General features: G+C 37.6%; 1 protein-coding gene across 4 annotated transcripts in view; it reads left to right on the top strand.

Annotated features, from left to right (window-relative positions):
* The window catches only part of LOC129731757 (serine-rich adhesin for platelets-like), an 81537-nt gene that overhangs the window by 40806 nt on the left and 19358 nt on the right, over positions 1 to 21373 (top strand). The gene's annotated exons all lie outside the window — the stretch shown is intronic.

Below are 21373 nucleotides of genomic sequence, written 5' to 3'. Positions count from 1 at the left end.
TTGTTTATTAATTTTTTCTTTGTTTCTTTTTTATTTTCAGGTACGTTGAAGCAAGGTTTTGAATCTAAGCGTTACACTGCAGTCAAATGACGTTGTGACAGACTGAAAGGTAAAAGTATATCCCAAAATACGCACAGTTCGGCACTTTACTTTGTTACATATGAGCGAGAATTTATGGCAATTCTCACGCTCATACGCTCATATTACACATTTCTGACGTAGGACTTCGTCTTACCATACTATATGGTGATACATTCTGCAGAAACTAAAACCGACGTGTAACGTCGGAATGAAAAATTTCAAACAATAATTACTGTATAACCACACGATGGACTATAATAATCAATGTGTTGTTGCATAGATTAAATTGGGCAATTTTGTGACGTGTTAGTTACTGTATTGCACAGAAATGCAAATCAATGAAAAGTTTCAAGGTCGAATTTTCTCGAACAATGACCCAATCATGCACGATCGCGCCTGGCACAAACTTCATTTATAGACACCAAATGTATGCCGTGATATATTTTTTGACCGAATCTCTTCGTTCTAGCACTGTGGGGGGAGCCAAACTGTGACTCTTGCTTCCTATCTAGCATACACTCGGTGCTCGTCTGTGAATCGGCACAGAAAGAATGAAGAACAGCATCAGACAGCAATAATATATACATTTTTCTACCTTTTCTACGGTTCCATAGTGCGAAGAGTGGCTCTGGACTATTGTTTGTTTGCCTTTCTCCGTTTTGTGCCGTCTTCTGTTTGCTTTTTTACCTATCGTGAATAGTGTGGTAATCATTCCGCAGTGTAAGTGAGTACAATTCAAAATCTGTACGATATTTATAACTCTAGATTTTTTATACATTTTGAAAAATATCTATGTGGGACGAAACCAGTCTTGAAATCAACTTGCAACCGTTATTTTTGAAATTATCGTCGTGAAATTAATGCATTGAGATTTCGTGAGTACAATTACACGAATTTGATCTGTTCAACAGCAGATCCTAGTGTATATAATGTCGAATTCGTGTTTGCGTCGTTACAAAAATAACGTTAAAAAGACAGTATAGAAAACCTGACTAAATAAAATAAGAAAGTAAAAAACAACAGCGAACCTAATTTCACGCAAAATTGCTTCTCATCAAAATTGCATTGTTAGTTTGCAACAACAGCATGCTGCACTAGTCTTGCTAAAAAATAATGCTGAGCCGTTCGCCAGATATTCAATCAGTTTGTGGTAAATAACTTTTCTACAAGCATCGTGGCGCCTTACGGCTTCAGAAGTTTTTTTTCCAGGAAAATTTCCTGCAAAAATTGTTTATCAATATATTTTATAGAGCCAACTCTGGACATCTCTGAAGGATAGGTTTTGCAGAAAAATGGTTTTCTCATATCAAATTCTATGGAATCTATCAGATTCTATCGATATGAAAATTCACGTAGTTGTTATGTACCATGAAAACTTGGCAAGTGCATTGGAGCTGATTTTTAGGGTCTCCTACGAAAGGCAGAAAATCAAAAGGCAGAATCACGAAAAGCAGAATTACGAAAAGCAGAATTACGAAAGGCAAAATATTTCATAAGGCAGAATAACGAATGGCAGAATCAAAAAATGGTCTATTTTCTTTTTAACAACACACACTCGCGGCCTTTGGCCGACTCTATTGTCCAAATGTATGCTGTCCTTACTCGCTACCGCTCGTTCGCACTTAATAAGGGAAAGAAAACCTGTTTGAATAACCCTAGAAAACAGTAGATCAGTTGTTTGTATGCGAGAGGCCGCCGCTTCCGACGGCGGGTCGGCGGCCGGCTCGGACTGCGAAAACCACGGCGGCTTTGTGCCGCCTCGGTTCCGTGCCCTCGATTATGCGTCTTCGCCGCATGAATTGTTTTTTGTTAATTATAACCAACAAGCCGCTGAGACTAGTGTAAGTTATACCTGACATCGAGAAAGTGCTCTCCGCGATGCTGTGAGATTATTGAGGACCTGAGCCAAACCAGTTTGCGCGTTTTGGATCTAATAATTAGGCTTGATTTGCGCCTCCCATCAAAACTGATCATTGCTTGTGACCAGTTATTATGTCTGGTTACCAAATAATATTAAATAATAAATGTAGAGTAGCAGGTTTGATACTATCGTGAGTCAGCTTTTGCTACCAGTGATTCTGCCTTTCGTGCCCTTCGAAATTCTGCCTTTTGAAATATTCTGCCTGGTGTGTACGGTCATAGAGTTCTGCCTTTCATGGTTCTGCCTTTCGTGCTTCTGCCTTTTGTGATTCTGCCTTCTGTGACGAACCCGATTTTTATTTTTTGTTCCACCCTAATATTCATCTTAGCTGGTCCCGAGATACGATGTTATCCTAACAAGCTAGCCGTCGTAGGTTTGAGTCTCGGCTCGGGAGGAGACTGTTAGTGTCAGCAGGATCGTAGCGCTAGCCCCGCAATTTTCCTATACAGTAAATAGTTGACTGCGAAACTTGTTGTGTATAATAAACAGAAGGTTGATTTCCGAATCGGTATTTAACACCAAGGCTTTGCTTTGCTTTGATTTTCGGCCATTTTAGGCTGTTTTCCAGAAACCTAAAGTCACCACCCCGGAACCGGTGTCGGTGTTTCAATTTGCACCCCTATCCCACAATGTTGCCTTGAGACGTAATTCTACTTCAAAAAAATTGGAATGCTATATCTGACACACAACCGCATTATTGACGTAGGATAACGAGGAGCTATCATTCAATATTTCATTTCACAAATTATGTAAGGGCTCAGGGGAAGAAGGGAAAGGGGTATCCAAATTTCTTACGAATTCTTACGAAGGGGGAGGAGGGATTTAAGAAAATCTCACCGTAATAACACACCGCACAGTGAGCAAGAGGGTAGAAAACCACGTCCTTAAATGTTACTTGCCAAAGTCATTGGTTTCAACTTCTTCATCGCTTCAATATTATTCCGTCTCATTGTAACGAAATATTCAGAACATAACTTCCCCTTACTCCCTCACGGCGAACAGAAATGTTGGCATCGTTCATGACTCGAGAACAGTCAGTGTGTCAATACTCGAGCTATTACCACCATTTGTTAGAGCACTTTTCTTCAAGCTTGTAAGCAACATTGCAATTGAAATCTGACGCTCACTTTTTTCTTTTCTCAAATCAAATGTTGGTTGGAAAACATAGTCTCAAGATTGTTTTCATGCGTAAAAGGAGCACAGACATGCGGCGCGCGCTTATTTCTAATCTGGCTTCTGAACAGGCTTGCCAGATCTACGGTTCTGGCATCTCTGCTTCTAAAGCAAAAGCACCAGCAGCAGTTCTTAAGTATCTTCCAAGAGGATGCATACCAAGCACATACAACTACAGTCAGGTTTTTTCACGCGGGTTGCTTTTTTAATAACACAAAAACGGTACAAAATATCGACCCCATTCCTATTACGTTTTCCATTTAAGAACTCGAGTAATCATATCAGTTTAAAACAACACAACTTTTGGTGTAAATACTGAAAATTGATAACATTGTATTTTGGCCTTTAGAATGACCACTATCATATTAAGTCAAAGTTCAAACGATTTAGGACGGTTTTCTATGTTAATTTTTCAACTCATTTCAGTCTCTTTTTACGTCGTTCCTTACAAATTTGGAACGTATATCCTTAGTGTAAATAACCTAACTGTATGCAACTTTTTCAAGTTCCGTCATTCTCGCTTCTGCGTTTACGAAGTTGGTCGTTTTCATTGCCAGATTGGAAATGAACGCGAACCGCAATCATGTGCTGCTTTTATGAATGAAAATGAGACCATCTTTTCCACGGAAACAGTTTGATGAAGCGACCAATCACGTGGTAGCGATGAAGATGCGATGTGTCGATTTTTACATCGCTAAAATGATTGAAATGTCACATATAAAATGTTTCACAACACGGGAGAGAAGGGTCAAAATGGACCCCTTACGGTCCTACGTCAAACAATGAAACAGAATACGTACGACGCATTTTGCGCCAACTTGATCAGGCTTTGGCAGTACCCTCTGAATTCAGTGTAATTATATATGAATCGATATATACAAATATTTACAAAAGATAGAGCAAAGTTGTCAACAGATAACTTCTAGGCAGGTGTCTGAGCTTTCATTTAAAAATACACTAATGTCGCTTTTTACGCGTTTTTTTACGCGGATTCCGGAATTCACGCGGTATTTTTTTTTGCGCGGATTCCGGAGTTTACGCGGTTTTTTTTACGCGGCACGTATCCCCCGCGTAAAAAGCGACTTTAATGTAGTAAATAAAATGGAATTTGAGATCTTACACTGAAAGAAAAAATCATTTTAAAAACAAAAAGTTATTTTTCAATTTTGAGCAACTATCAAAACGAAAAACAAATCAAAGTGTGTAGTCTCAAGGAAAAAAAGTTTTTTTACCACAAATTTTTCGTGTCCTACACTGTTTTTCTATGTTTCATAGACATGAAAAAGTCTCAAAATCTTTTTACCTAATGATAAAAAATCGAAACAATTGTGAATCCAAACAAAAGACAGGGAGTCAGAAATCTGCAATACCAGCTCAGTTTTTAAAGAAGTCAAAAAGTAATCAGCGTCGCGGGAGGCTCATTGAAACTTCTTGTGAATAGTGTTCGACATCGCCTCGGGTAGAATTCGGTTAAAAGTCAGATAGGACCGGAAACTTCGAGTCACGATTTTATTTCGAACCGGACCTGAACGGAGCTACCCGGTTTGTACTTCTCGATGTTTGATATGATTTTAATCACAAGCAGCACATTTATATTGCGGATCATTTTAATTGCATTTGCAAGTGACATAATTAAAAAATTTTAAATTTTTAAATAATTGAAATTAAAAGAGAATGTATATAAATATTTTTAACAAACTGTGTTCGTCTGTCATGTTGCGGAAACTAGGTCAATATCTGCTGAAATTTCGGTGATATTATAAAGAATCAAGACTGTTATTTTCAACATTCTCTACATTAAGTGTTTGGCAGAAAAAAAAAAGTTTTTTTATTCTGTGTCCGACCTTTTGACTACTGGATTTGGTTGGGAAAAGACGTCACCTTTAGGAGCTATTTGTTAAAGATTTTTTCTATATCAAAAACAAACAGTAGCTAATAATATTTTTATCAAATTGTTTATTCAGAGTGTCAGTTGAATTTATTTTAAGGACCATGATAAAATTTCTTATACATTCCATTGGCCCCAGCTCGAAAATTTTGTAAGTCCCAGGATCGAAGTTTTTCGAAAAAAAAATTGTTTTAAAAGAACAGATCTCATCGTTTCATGCATTTTGCAAAATGCATCTTGACAGTGTTATGTGCATTTTTCATTGCTCACTCTAAGGCTCTTCTTCCCGAAGTCCGCTTGAAAATTTGCCTAAGGACATTTTTCGAAAAACAAAGCCTCAATGCCTCAACTCTTAAATTTATCCCATGCATTTAATTGGCATCCTAATACATAAGCACTGCAAGCTCGAGAGTAGCTTGACAGAGAAAGAATCAGAAGGAAGCAAGAAACCGCGAGAAGGCGATTGTCAACGATTTGGAGATAAAGAGGGCGGAAATTATGCAGCAGATCACTATGAAGGTACTTGCTAACGTCGACGATCAGCTAAAAACGATGAATGAGAAATGTTTTTCATAATTTTGTAACACTAGTTTTGCAAGGCATAAATAAGCATGTGAAAATTGATTTTTTTCTCATGTTATAAAAATAAAACACCGGGAAATTTTATTAAATATCATCGGGAAAACCGGGAAATCGAAAATTGATATTGAGTGGCCACCCTGAAAAAACCACCGAGGAAAAATTTGGCTCCAGGAGAGATTTTTTGAACAGGCCGTTTGCTTTCTTCAGTTAAAAGGACATTATTTTCGAAAAAAAAAATGGAAAATGCACGTAATTCATCAAAACTACATGCGTATGAAACCATTCAATTGTCATCTAATTGTATCGAAAGGTTTGTGATCGTTATCATATCCGTCAGAAGCAACTGAAATTTAAACGAGAAAATAATGTACGTGGCGTGTGAAATTCAGAATTTTCATTGTGTATATTTTTGAAAATAAAAAAAAATCAAAAAAATTATCATGCACACCAGGTTTTTTTCCGATGCATGATCATTCTATTGATTTTAATTTAATGCACAATTAAATTATTTTGACGATTATACAGCAGTTTATTGGTAGTACTCCCAACCAGTTGAGTTTTGTTCTGCTCAGGACTATTCTATCGCTATCAAATCACATATATTTGCTTCGTACCCAACATCCCAATGGTCCGTGGTTCCCCTGACCAGTGTGTCGAACAGTTGACATTTTTGCATGACACCGTATCAAAAAATACTGTTGCTTCTCTTGCAGACCGCGACAGCAGCGTTCAACTGTACGCTTCTCTATTTGAGAGAATCGTGTGACTTAAAGCCAACACGGATGGTTTACGATTCTCTTTTGTGCCGATCTCTAGCCGCTTCGATATCTCGACTGTCGCATTGTGCGAATGACAATAATTGGCAATCATGCGACAGTTTAGTACAGTAATAAGATGGAAAATCAATAATTACTATGTATGTACTGCCGAAAAATATCATCAATTGTGTACACCAGAAAATTTGAATCCCAACTTCTAAACTTTTTCATTCGAAAAAAGTTCGCTGTTGCAAAAGTCTAATCCAAATTTAGCATATTAAATCAAAAACAGAACAATAAAAGCATGAATCTTATAAATTCAATTAACGTTCTCGTGCCCAAATAAAAATTGACGCTAAGTGAATTGATTCACTTCAATTCGTAATAAATGCATTAAATACCACAGACAGCTACAGTCAATAACACACGAGCCAGAGATTGTCTATACAATGACAACAATATAAAAATAAGTGAGCGAGAGAATTGTTGTTCATATTGAATTCGTGACAAAAAGCAAGAAATAAAGCAGATTGTATGAAACTTCGGTAGCGGCTACTGTCGCGTAGTGTTTTATTCCACAGAAGTAATCACAAAAATCTTGCTACTGTCGTGTGAATACTGTAGCGTACCAGTACATTTCCCTACCCTGCCCCTGACAGATATGGAAAAAATCCAGCAGAAATTTCGTTTAACTTGAAATGGTTGCAGGAATAACTCTTCACTCTCACGTTAGAAAGAGATAGTATGATGTCATTCCCTTGGCTCTGCTACCTTTTTTCTTAAGCTAGCAGAACAATATTTTTTCGGTTAACCTTTTTCTTAAGCTAGCAGAACAGAGCATTTTTCGAAGAAATGGCGAAGCTTTAAATTCGGTGTTTAAACTTTTATGGAGCGTCAAATGAGCGGTAAATTTTCATGCTATAAACTATTTGTTCTGCTGATTTTGTACTTCTAGCTTTCTTGATGTAATATCGGCATAAAATATGAGATTTTTTTTCTAATTGAGCATAGGATTACATATTTTAGTGAAAATGCACTTAATGTGGTTAACCAGGCTTGTTATTCTCCATGATATGTCAAGGGTAGATTGAATATTTAGCGCTCACTTCTAGCTCAGTATGAGCGCTGCGTGTAGTATTTTTTTGCACCAAACTTCTTTATTCTGCTTTGTGCTGTGCTTCTGTCGCTCGCAGAAAAATTAATACACTCTACTATCAACATGCGAACTGTGCAAAAATGCAGGGACAAAATGTTCTTACTAAAATTATCACAAACTAAAGCATGGGAATAAACTGGACAATTGTACATGTTAGATTCATTAAAAGTTACCATTGTAGACACAATTCCCGTACCTACGTATGCCAATAAATCAACGAGGAGATACCTAATTGGTTGTTGCCTCGTATCGAACGCATTGTCAGTTGATTAACTTTCTTCGACATCTTTGGAAGAAAATAGAAGTCTAATAAGAGTAAAATGTGAACAAATGCCATGAGCTCTTGCTTTTGCACTGCTCTAATAAAATCTTTCAAGATGATCGTCTGGATGGTTCAACAAGGCACATCTGATGCAAATCAGATGAAATAAAAACGGCTCCCATGTACTATTAAGTGTTAATGGGGAACGGTTTGGCTTGGTAGTATGGATTTGAACCGCACGGGTCACGACGCTAGAACATGCACTTCCAGCCACGCTCTGAGTTATGCAATTAACGATGTTTGTAATAGAATGGAGTGATAGTGAACTGTGTATACACTAGCAGTAGTGCGCTGCTCGCTCCCATCTCCGTCCCATCGAGCGCCATGTGCACCGACATGTGATATCTCCTCTCGACTGGCAAATATTCCGGCGGCCGGTGCAGCGGCAGGAGTCAGGTTACGGCAATTAATATGTCCAGTTAGATAGATAACGATGAGGGCTACGGCTATTGAGACGCTCAGCTGATTCGTAACTGATAAAGAAGCAATATGCCGGTGGAACGATAACTTCTAGAACTATTTGTAATTTCATAATTTTTGTCTATTGATGTTAATTGTACTCCACGCAAGAATAGTTTTGCGAGCTTCGAACTCCTACCATAAAGTTGCAAGAATCGAGTTTGAAAGGTGTACGTGCGAAATGCTTCCGCAAAGCGCTCAGCTGGATACCTTTCCAAAAAGATTCCGTGCAGTGTGACTGCAACTCACATGGCAAGCGATAACAAGGTTTCAGCTATACATAACCACTGGAATAAAATAAAATAGCAAAAACTGTCACAGGTATCGAATAGCATTCCATTCCAGGCAGAATAGCTTCACAAGCCACCTGTTGGTTGCGTGCACTTGAACAGTGTTATATAAAGACTCTGGGGGCTCTGTTTGTGGGGTACGAAGAACGGATCGGACAGACGCGGAGGCGTTGCTTACCATCGCAAAATCAATTGATAGAATGTACGTTCGTACGGCATTTGAATACTTGCCATGACAGAGCAAAAAAAAATATTTCAATTCTATATATCACTGAAGCATGAATAGAGCTCTGCAAAAAATTTTTGTATTAGTCAAAACTGAATTGTTAGCCCCATGTATTAAACAAGTTACTTATGACATTTTTCTCAATTGCGCCTTAATCATACAGCAATTGACGTCAGAGGCGCTGCCACAGCGATGACTGCTGTGCGATAAGGTTTTGATTCCTCCGTACTCTAAGGACAAAACAACAAACACACACACAAACACGAATGCTAACACTAACCAGAGCAGCACATTTCCATCGGGTGTACATTGTAAAACTGAAAATCCCCCGGTTAGTTGTTTGCTTGCTGCTGCAACCGGTCTGTCTAACCCCCTTCTTCCTCAAGCTTAAGTTTAACTGTTTTCATAGCTCCCTCTTCTCCACCGTCTAAATGGTTGCCACTAAGTGCACAGAGAATAACGCGATAACTATCACGCTCCGGCTGCCACGTGCGTCAAGTAAACACGCGAGTGCTCGCTTTGCAACTGTCGCTTGATGGGCGCACGCGGTGGGGGGACGTTTCGTACAAGAAGGTACTTGTTTACCTTACGACCTTTTCTTTGCCAACCTCCCTCCCAGGGAAGTGTGGTTGAGCGAGCGGAACAGGTCTCAAGTGCATTCTCCCATTTGCAGTGCAGTGCCGAGAACTTCACGAATGGAAAGGGAAAAAGTCCTGCTGCGGCTGCTAGTTGGTGGTAATAAGTTGCCACCCCAAAGATGTCCGCCCTCCTTCTCTTATTCTACAAAGTGGATTGTTTTCCACGGTTTTATAACTGCGTGGTGTTATTAGATTGCCCACTACCGGAATGATTATGATATAAGCTCACAAGCGAATGATGAGATACAGCGTGGGAAGTAGCTCATACAACAACTGCAGTGCTTGGCATTGTTCGTCCTGGAGATAGGTTTACGTCATCTATCTATTTCACCAGATTTGACATTTAGAAAATTGAACGTTTCAGGAGGTATCCAATCTTTTGTCAGTGCTTCTGATGTACCTCAAGGTTGTAATACGGGACCGATTTTTAAGGTGTGCGTCTTATCACACCGATGAATAACAGGTGTGGTCAGCGAAGAATGACGACAAATATGACGGTAATAATATGTCATCGTTATTCCAGTACTATCCAGAAACTGTAACTTTTACATCGTCTTTCATTGAACGAAAACACAATAACAGACGCGTACTGTAAAGAGATCATCAGAATCTGCGTTATCAATATAGTCAATCAATGAGCAATAAATATTCAGTGTTTTTTTATTCGATACGCTCTTTGCTGTAAAATTTTAGCATTCCGAATGAATTACTGTGTATAGCAGGATAAAGCCTCCGTAACGTCCGCCTCTGTTTTTTGTTCACTATTCCGATTGTTCACTGTTTCGATTGTTAACATTTTGAATACCTAGTATACTCTCAACATGTATAATTAAAGTACTGAATGGTCTGTGGACTTGTTTAGGCCATCGAAACAAGTGATGTTGTTCAAGAAAATTGAATTTGTTACGAAATAGCGCATAGCGTAGAAGAAAAAGGAGAAGGATCTGAGTGCACATAAACGAACTTGACTTGAGGGGACAATAACCGATGCTTGTCGTAGGACTACGAATGCTATAGCAAATTGGTTTGGAATTTCAACTTTTTCTAACTTTTGCTCTGTGAATCTCAGTAGAGCACAGTAGAGGATATGATTGCTACCAAAACCGTCCAAAACTTTGCGTGTCAAGGACTAAAAGCGATGTACCGAAAATTTGCAGAACATCAAGGCAATTTATATTGAAGGCAAATTAACTCTTTAGTACACAGAATGGTAAATAAAATTGCTGCCAAAGACGTAAGCAACCGTACGTGTCAGGCTGCCAGATTTTTACACATTATACGGAAACTAGAGCAATTTTTATCTTGTATGGACTTCCTCACTGCGACCAGAATCGCAGATCTATTGTGAGATACGCTCCTGTGTCTGATGTATCCCGCACTTCTATTACAAGTCGGACTCGATTATATATAGTCTCCTTTTTTCGCTAGATATAATCGAATTTTATATATAATCGAATCAAAGAAAAAAAATATTTTTTATCTGTTTTACATAAATGATATGTTGTTTTCAGATAAATAAGAAAAATTCTGTTTTTGACTCATCCCCCTGAAAGTCAGAAAACATATTTCTTACAAAAAAAACATATATTTTGTAGTTGTTCCTGATGTAATTGCAGCAAATGTAGAGAAAAATTTTGATCAGTGTATATTGATTTGTCAACTCGTTTGTATTTCATTTCTCAAATTTTTGAAAATTCTATTTTTTTCAAATTTTTTTGTAATATTTTTTCTAATTTTTTTTTAAATATTTTTTATAATTTTTTTTAAATATTTTCAGTTTTGAAATTATATTTGTATAAGTATTATTATTTATTTTATTTTTAAATTTTTATTGAATTTTCTAAATTTTGAAAATTTTTTAATTCAAGTCATATTTGAAAATGGAAAAAAAAAATTTTTTTTTGCTACTATATATAATCGAGTCTAAAATTATATATAATCGAATCGTATATAATCGAGTCAATATATAGTCGAGTCTCTATATAATCGAGTCCGACCTGTACCGCTATTGAGAAGTGGCATGCTTATTATTATTGTTTATCAGTGCTTGTATGTAATGTGATACTTTTCCTTTTACACGCTGTCTGTGCTACTATACCGATGCTCATTTCTCTTGCCAAAAATCCAATTATAATTCCCTGGAGAAGTTTCGTCGTGCGTCCTTTTGGCCAGTTATATTCATAAGAGGGACTTATGGTTTTGTTAAGAGGAAGTCAAGTAAAGGTGTTATAGATTTCAGCAGGAAGGGTAAGTGGTAATGAGCCTGAGAATGAACCCATTAAAGTCCAGTTTTGGCCTGATTCTACTAAGATTCCAACCTACGACCATTCGCTCGACAAAGCGGACTCTGTAACCTTGCGACTACGCAGTAGAGATGGTCGGCTTTCGGGTTTTCAAACCCGAAACCCGAACCCGACCCGTATCCGACGGGTTCGGGTCGGGTTCGGGTTTGAAAATTTTTAAAAGTGTCGGGTTCGGGTTTTGTGAAAAAAATATTTTCGGGTTCGTGTCGGGTTCGGGTTTGAAAATGTCGGGTTCAGGTTGGGTTTGGGTTTCACAATTTCGGGTTCGGGTTGGGTTCGGGTTTCAATGAAATAAAATTTTCGGGTTCGGGTCGGGTTCGGGTTTGAACGAATAAAAAAGTTTCGGGTTCGGGTCGGGTTCGGGTTTTGACCGAAAAAAAAATCGGGTTCGGGTCGGGTACGGGTTTGAAAAACATCAAACCCGACCATCTCTACTACGCAGCTCCCGATTAGAGCAATAACAATGAAGTTTTTATTGATCATATATTTCAATGAACCTATGCTTGTTACTGAGGACTCACAAATAAATTACGAAAAAGCGTTTTTTCCATAAAAAAACAGGAGGGTTGTGTGCAAAGCCACGACCGCAAGCATGAAGTAGAATACTTTTACAACAAAGATAACCTTGCGTATCAGTCATTTTTTTACTTGTTGTTCAATATCGAATAAGATACCGATCACATCTTGGCGTTACCACTGACAGTGCAAATAAAATATGCCTTGTGATGAAATAAACAGTGAAAAGCTGAAAAGCTCATGTGTTGTCGAAATGAGTCAACTTTTCATTGAAGGCATTTACTAGTGCCCACTATCGCACAGAGACAGCATTTTACTAAACTACGTCAGTCTGCGAGATTACGGCAGTGCTGTTGTAGCTGTCTAGAGTTATAATGAGCGGCTTCGAGTGAAACAGGCTCTTATATAGGCCAAATTGCACATTTCAAATGGCAAGGTCTATAATTCTGTCGACCGCGCTTGGGAAGCAATCATATAACGACCAATCAGAGGCCGAATATTTCGTTTTGACAAGGCTTGACTATTTTCAATAGTACAATAGTTGGAATAATAAAATTACAATTATCTGCATTCGGGAAGAATCTTAGAAGATTTTCCAATCTATTGCTGCTAGAACGAAGGAAATTCATCGAATACTGACCGATTTATTAGCATTTGAAATTGGACATATTTATCATTTAATTCGGTTTTAGATTTTCATTTCACATCCCTATGTAGCCGAACTTCCTGAGAGAAGTATTCTACTTCAAAACTTATTCGCTATACTTAATTTTGAAACGTCCCAAAGCACGGATGCATTCAGAAAGTTAGTCGCCAAGAGCATTATGATTTAAGGGGTTATATACCTTTTTCGAAAACTGAAAAACCGAAAAGTTTTTTATTGCATTATCTTCATATACAACATCTGGAGAACATGTTCACAAATTTTTGAAAAGATCTGAGCAATAGGAAGAAAGTTATAGCGATTTGCAGCGCGCATCGCCACGGCCGCATAAGCTAAACTTGAAACTTTACACGCGATTATCTCGGAATAGTTTTTTTCCGAAAAATGACTTTGCCGTGATCCTGATTGCGGGAAAACTACTGAACCGATTTTCTTTCTTTTTTTTTTTTTATTTTCGTTATTAAATTCGCCGATCCTTGAACGATCGCTTTTTGAAACATACAGTTACATTTTGCAGCAAAAAAAATTTTTAATGTAATTTTTAGCGCTCAAAACGTGCATTTTTTGGGAAAAATGTTCCCGTTTGCACTGAAAACAAAATACTCATAAAAGCGATCGCTCAAGGACACGGCACACTTCTAAGCTAATGAAATATTATGAGTTTTTTTTATTTCGGTTGACTCGCTGAGTCTCTATCAAGATCACCGCAAGCCTCTGCGTTTCGGGGAAACGGCCATTACTCCAGTAATAATTGGTATTGGTATCTTGAAATCAAACGTATTTTTTCGTTGTTGATAAACTGTACTTTCAGAAAAATACCACTTTGATGAAATGAAAATGGTGCTATGCGCTTAAAAATAAATTCAAACTTCCCTAGTTTTTCTCGAGCAAAAAGTTGTATAACCCCTTAAGAGTATTTATAGAATCAAATTGCACCATTGCAGTTATTTTAAAAAATGGTAAAATTTGAAAAAACCCTCGAAGTTTAACATGAATGTCAAGTAAAAATTTGCCCTTAATTTCTCTTAAACTTCTTACCAAATAAAACTTTTAATGTAATGTAAAATGTTAATAAAAAGTAAATCTTAAGGGTATATTTACCTCTTCTATTTATTAGTATAAAATGTAGTGTTTATTTCCCAATTTTCTAAATTTTAATTCAAAATACCTTGAAAACGGTTGCATCTTAGAAGTTAACTATCATAACCTTTTTGATTAAACAAGACTATTTAAGTCGTCTAAAATTAAAGGATTATAGAAATTGCCAACAATGTTGAAATTGACTATTTTACAAATAGGTCAAAAGAATTTCAACTTTTTCGTAGTCAAAAAAAAAAGTTTTCCACGCTTACATTTTTCCACAAGACATCATTAGATCTCTACAATTCCTTTCCAGACATTTTTCTTGTACAACCAAAGGTTTCTGAGCTGCAATGCTTTGAATAAAATCTGTACTAAAATGCGTACGTCCTGAAAAAAATAATTTTGAGTCTAAAGGTTCTTCCACCAGTGCAAAATACTCAGTTTTAATTTTTTTCTTCAATTGTCATTTTTGATTAGGCTGGAACTTTGCATAGGTGTTTCTATGGACGAAAGACGCCACTTTGTGCTTCTGTTAAGTTTTTTTTTGAAGTACGACTCGTTTTTGAAAAGCTATGTGAAAATGCTATGTAGTAAAAGTATTCATGATAGTAAATAGTTTCGTCATTTGATGTACCGTAATGCATCAAATTTCGAACACTTAAGCTATGATGTAGCTTCTTGCACTAAAAAATCAATAAAAATGAACTTTCTCATCGATCTTGAAGGTTTAGCATGTTGATTATTTTATTGTTGTTGCAATTAAGTGCTACTTATACAGATTTAAACACATTTTGTACGCGAAATCAAGGAGAATTTAGAAATCGACTTTGATTCAAACCCCGAACACTTCAACGTAATCGCTAAGAGATAGATAACCGTCTGAATACTGACTGTAACTATTTTCAACGCCTGCTGATGGCCCTACAGTGAAGAACCATACATCACTGATTGAAGTACATTCCAAGGAACAAAACGGTGTATAATACTCATGTTATTTATTAAACTTACTCTAACAATTCGATTTTAATTGTGAAGTGTTCGAAGTTTTAAACTATTCGAAGTTTGAATCAAAACGGTATGTCAGCAGAAAATCCAAAACATCAAGTTTTGGGATTAATTCCCGCGCCCAGTGCTTATTAATGATGAAAAACAACAAGTCCTTATGGCATCTGACAACTAAGAATATTTTTAAGTCGTCGGCAAAAAATATTTTCCCTCCAGAATTTAGTGGCAGTGCCGCATTATTAATAAAGATGGAAAATAACAGTGGCCCAAAATTACTACCTTGCGGTACTCCTGAATAATTCAAAAATATGGCAGAATTACTGTTTACAATACGTACAAACAATTCTTCATGCACAAGATATGATTTCTTATTTCTCCATGATCAAACAGCCATCAGTTTTCTGCTAATCTTTTATAGTTTTTATGAAAAAAAAAACAGATTTTTAAAAAAGGGGCTTGTTTAGATAATTATTTTCAATTTTTAAACTTTTCCAAACAAACAATTTTTTAGAGTGTACACGGAAAAGTTCATGCTTACATCATCCGACGTGTCCTCTCAAAACGCACATCAAATGCTCTGGCTTTTACACAACAAACGTGTCTGAAGGATAACGCAACAATTGCGTAATGAATACATTGACAAAGATTGAAATCAAAATATGTATAATACACACAAAACCGTAGTGTTTCGGTAGACTTCGGTTTTGGGCAAACGATCAGTTTTGGGGCGCTCAAAAAACCGCTGGTTATTTTCGTGAGTCGGTGCGTATCAAAAGCTCGTGCATCCCTAATCACCATCAGCAACCGAAACAGCCAACAGCGAGCCTCGTTACAACAGAATTTATTGACGCTGGTGCCAGTAACGTGGAACCGAATGCATATGAATAAAACCAGAATCGTCGTTGAATGCAAAATGTTTTGAACAAATCCAATGTCTTTTCAATTAATATTGATTCGATGATGTTTTTGAATGGCCGGATTCATGATAGTGAATCGATCAGTTCATATTTGCGTTAACCTAGTAAGTACCAAAACCATTAGTATTGATAACTGCTTGCACTGCTTTAACGATAGCAGCATTCTGCAAAATATTACAAATACCAGTACGAATCATCATGGCAATACTATACTAGCACCGGTTAATACTTCAAAAGTGTTTTGATTTTGAGCCGTCCAATACATTGAACATTCGCTAGAGCACCAAATGCGTTATGAACAACACACTTGCGTTGTACTTGTTCCGAAACAGTACAGAAATTGCTCTAAAAAACGCAATATTGATGTGGTTACGCACAGTCCAACTTTTGCGTGTATACACTATTTCCAGAGAAACAAAATTATTATCTACAACTTTGCCAGAGACGTTACATCAATCAAACCGGTTTTGATTCTAAAAATATTTGTAATCATCAATATTTTTTTCCGCATGCCTTCTCAAAAGCTAGTTGTGATTCAAAAAATTAACCAATACCACAAAATGGTAGCTTTTGTCCATAGACCCATCTATGCAAAGTTTCAACCAAATTAAAAATCGTCGATTGGAATTATTTGATTTGCGGTCGTCGCGGGAACGATTTCCTGGGAAATACCTTTTACCGGGATTCTCGGATCACGTCGAAGTATATAGCAGCACTAAAGAGAGCATTACTGCCCATAAAAGCATAACTGTCCCATATGGATTTTTATCGATTTTGAGTTAAGTACAAAAATAGCTTATTTCTAAGTTAATTCATCCGGAAAACTGAAATTCGGATGAACTTTATTCGGAAACTTTCCGAAAAGTATCACACCTGAACTGTCCCATATGAAAAATAAATGCATACCAGTCCCATATTGATTTTATTCGCTTATAACCAATTTATCTCTGAATTAAGCAACCAACAGTTATGAATATTTTGTTAAGACTTCTATTGCTAAGATTTTTTTTTCTATTCCCGGGTCCTGCGAACTCCCGGAGAGCGAGGTTTTTCATTATCGTTTCCCGGAAAGCCAATTCCCGGGAATATTGCAAACCCTAAATGAAATAGTTATCCGTTTTTTTGTGGAGTTGCTCATGCGTGTGCAAAGTTTAATTGAAATCAAAAATGGTCGATATTCGACGATTGCATTGCTAAAAAAGCGCGTGCTCTATCCAATTGATTTCAGTTTTCTGATTTACCAAAAAAGATTGAAATAAGCCCAGCTGCGTTCAGAGATATATTAAGTTAAGCAATTTTAAGTGAGAGTGGCGAAAACCTGGAAAAACCTGGACAATCAGGAAATGTTAGGGTATTTATTTGTTGATTAGAGAATATCAGGGAACAAACAAACAAAATTAGTTTACAGTTGTACCTTGATAAAAGTGATCTCGATGCAACATAACTTGATATACTGTTTCCTCTAATCATGGACCACTTCAGAAGATGTATGAATTAAAACAAAAAACTCTTGCACATGCTACTGTTAAAAAACAATCTGGTAATGTTTCTAGTTACAGAAATATGTAATTTATCTGTCATTCAATTAAATTTATTTAAATCATGAAATGAATAGAAAATTGAATTCTAACTCTCCTATACCTTCAAGAGGTGATTAAGGTGAAGTGTTTTAGGGGGAGGATTTTGAAGTGATTTGGGGTTGCGGACGATATAAAAGGTATTCGTTTTTCGTAGTAGAATTGAATGGACACATAACCTATTCTCAATATTCTATTCCATTCAAGACTTTTAATAAGAAATTAGTTGGTTTTAGGTGATATTGAATTCAGTTTGGAATCATTTCCTTTTTGGAATTTTCGACGATTTTAGTTTTGATTTCAGATCACTTTTTTGGCAGGATTTTTTATCTTGACAGTCGTTTCTTAGCAATTATTATAATTAATTCAAGATCGTATGTATTGATGGCCTTATTAAATTTTTGAGGCTTTCCCATCGGTTCTGACGAGGATTTATGAACTGTTTTCCTACTCAATCTTATCGACATTTACAAGCAGTTTCCTCTGATTTTTAGGAGCAATGGAATTCAATGCGAATCCATTACAAATTCTTTTAACCTTTGGGAATGTTTCATTTGATTTTAAGCAAAATTTGTGATTTTTTACCTTGTTTCTCCGAATCGCCCAAAATCATTTTTCACGCCAAAATTAATATGACATCGTAGCGCTAGCCCTGCAATTGTCCTGTACACTTATCAGTCGGCTGTGAAGTCTGTGTATAAATTCACGTTTTGAATCCTTGGCGTGAATAAAAATTCAGCTTAAGTTGTAGAAAAGTACAATAAACATTAATCCCACATTACTTCCTTGTGGAACACTTGTTTTGCTGAAAAATTGCAATATGAAGCCAATAGTCCAACAGTATTGTTTGTATACAGAACGTGGTGAAATCAGTCATTATCGTGACACTTTACAACTAGGTAATAAAAACCACAATAACTCACCGCACTCTAGATAGCCAATAGAAACACTTCGTCCAATTGGCACGTAGATTTCCACCATCCAACGATTCTCAGTAGAAGGCTCGAATAACACGTTGTCCACACTCCTTATGGATTCAGTATCTTCATGACGATTCCTTTAGCGAATGATTTCTAACGTTTGACTGATTTCAACTGCTTGAATATCAATTTCGAGCACGTTTTACTTTCACGTGACATCATGCTAGAATACATTAACTGTTCCTGAAACAGTCCAGAGATTTTCATAAAAAATATCTGACCATCACCGCTAACAGCAACCGTCAGTCAGCTAACCGAACAGGGAAGGATATTGCGAAATCTACTACCGGCTCATGGCCGCATATAGATTGAGCCGCTATAATACAATTGTCATTTAAAGTGGGACCTCTCTCTCGCTGAAATGCCTTACATTTTTTTATTTTGTTGCTCGGGTCGTTCTCGCAGAATAAAAATAGCCCAATTAGTGGTATTTTTCTACGCTAAGCTTTCCCTCGTTGCGAATGAACCATAACCGCAGCCTGGCCCTATATAAGTGTTTTATTCTTATCACAACTTCATGCTACGCGTCACGTTCGATGTCGCATTTCTGCTGGGAGCGCTGGACGTGACAGACTGCTGGACCTACCGAAGGAAACACGTTCAGACCAGCTCATTTCCTCAATGATGCGTGGAAACTTATCTACTCGCTTTTCTGCCGCTCGCAGTCGGCATATATTATGTAGCTCCTTTATTATATTTCAAGTCAAGCGTTCCTAATAGTTGACTCTTCTTATTTTTGTACACGTAGCTCGGAGGTTTGCATTGCATCGATTTAGATGACACGTAATTCATGACGCCTGCCAATAGCAGGGGTGTCTAATTACATTAGGTGGAGCTTAGGAGCAGGCTAGGTGTTGTGGATATTTTTACACATTGTTGACAAAATGCTGACCTAGGATGTCATGCTAAGCAAAGAATTTATTTGCTTCTACACTCAGTGACGAATGGAGAAGAATAATTGATAGATGACAAAGCGTCTCCATACTTTGGAATTGATCGATATCTCAAATTCGAAACAAAACTCCCATTCCTCTGGGGACAAAACGATCGTGGGTAGGTGTCAACCCATTTACATGCTCTTTACTCTCGGTAACGGACATGTGCTTGGTCCGACACCCGTACTGATTTACTGCATGTTACCTTGGCCCGCACTCACGCATGCACACGATGCTGCGCGCACATCACCCACTCTTGGGTTTTATACTTTTGCTCTAAACGTGCTGTGGGATTCGATGTTAATGGAAATCGATGCGCTTCTGCAGCTCCTTCTTGTTCTTCGGCTTCTAGCTGCATATTTCAAGGTTCGCACTGTCGATGTTTCCAGCACACGGTTGCTCAACGTTGATCCGTAATGTAATTATTCAATTCCATCACTAATCGGGTTGGTATACAGATTGATTCGCTGTCGTTTCCAGCGAGTACAACTTCCAACTTACGTAAATTGTGCGCTGAGTGACAAGAGATGTACGTGTCACGAGACCGATGAAGAATGAGGCATACATTAAAACCCATTCGTGGGTGTAGCTGCTACAAGTTTGGTACTTTAATTATATGCAATTGTTAAGTGTTCAATTGCAAATTATAGATAAAATAAATAAACAAATAAAACCAAAGTAGATTCAATGCTACAATGATTGATTCAGATTGTAGTTTTCTATTCCTTCAACAAAACGAGTGTTCCGCAAGGCAACAATCTAGGGTAGATGCTTATTGTAGTTAACATCTTAGAAATCGACTACTAGACTACAAGTAGAAATAAACTCTATTCGCACTTTGCTTGACACGCGACAGTATATTTTCCTTTATCGTCGTTCCGAAAGTTCCCACATACAAAAGTACCAACACGGCTATGAACCAGTTTACATCCAAACTAAAACAAACACGGTAGTCAAAATGTTACTTTTAACAGTGAAGAAACTTAGTAAACTTGACAATCCAACAATAAACTGCTGCTGCTGCGCTTGGGTTGAACTTTTTTTAACATCAGCAATTTACGTCACTCGCACAACAAGGAAAATGCTGATCTAGTCAATTTAATTTGTCGTTTGATTTTTAGTGCACATTAAAATGATAATTAAACCATACCGTCCTAAGGTGGCACCGGAGAAGGCTCGCGCGTAAGCTACAGCCAAGAGGTGGCACCCCTGTGGTGTGGAGTGTCCCTGGCATCTAGGCTGGCTGGCATGCGATTTCCCGCAGCGTCCGGTTTCGTAATGTAAACCACAGATCGAAATCGGCGCCACGTGATTCGCCAATCTGTGTGCGTACTTTTGTATAATGCAACACCCTGCCGTTATTAAATAGGTCGGGCATGTTGCCCTCAGGTTTCTTTTTCACGCTCATCCTTTCGCCATCCATTTTCTTCTCACTCACTCCTTCACACATTTAGTTGTGTGGACTCTGTTGCGCCATCATAGTGCCATAAAAGCTCTCACACCAACCGTTTGTGAGTAGAAGGAGGTATGGGGGCGGATGGTGAAAGACGATAGCAAAAAATAACACAGGAGTCGCATGGTTGGGTGCTCAAGTCTGTACGCCGGCTGTAAGCACGTTGCCACCCACCGCCCATTCGCCTGCAAAAGCAACACGTTGTGCGATTCTCTCTCCATCATGTGATAAACGCGCGCTCATTTTTTTTTTGCTCTTCTGTGCAAGTTCTCGCTCACTTCCAGCCTGTTTCTCTCTTTCGTCGCTATTCTCGTTCGTGTGTATGGTAGTGGTAGCAGACTGCCACTGCTTACTTCGATGTTTTGTCGGCGTCACTACAAAGTTGACAGCTCTGTTGGGTGAAAAAGCACTGAAGGGTGTAGGGTTTCGGGTGTTTTTATAGACAG

Source organism: Wyeomyia smithii, chromosome 3 (genome assembly GCF_029784165.1).
Source record: "Wyeomyia smithii strain HCP4-BCI-WySm-NY-G18 chromosome 3, ASM2978416v1, whole genome shotgun sequence".
Classification (NCBI taxonomy): domain Eukaryota; kingdom Metazoa; phylum Arthropoda; class Insecta; order Diptera; family Culicidae; genus Wyeomyia; species Wyeomyia smithii.
The sequence above is the reverse complement of the archived record's forward strand: the minus strand, read 5'-3'. Positions and strand labels throughout refer to the sequence as shown.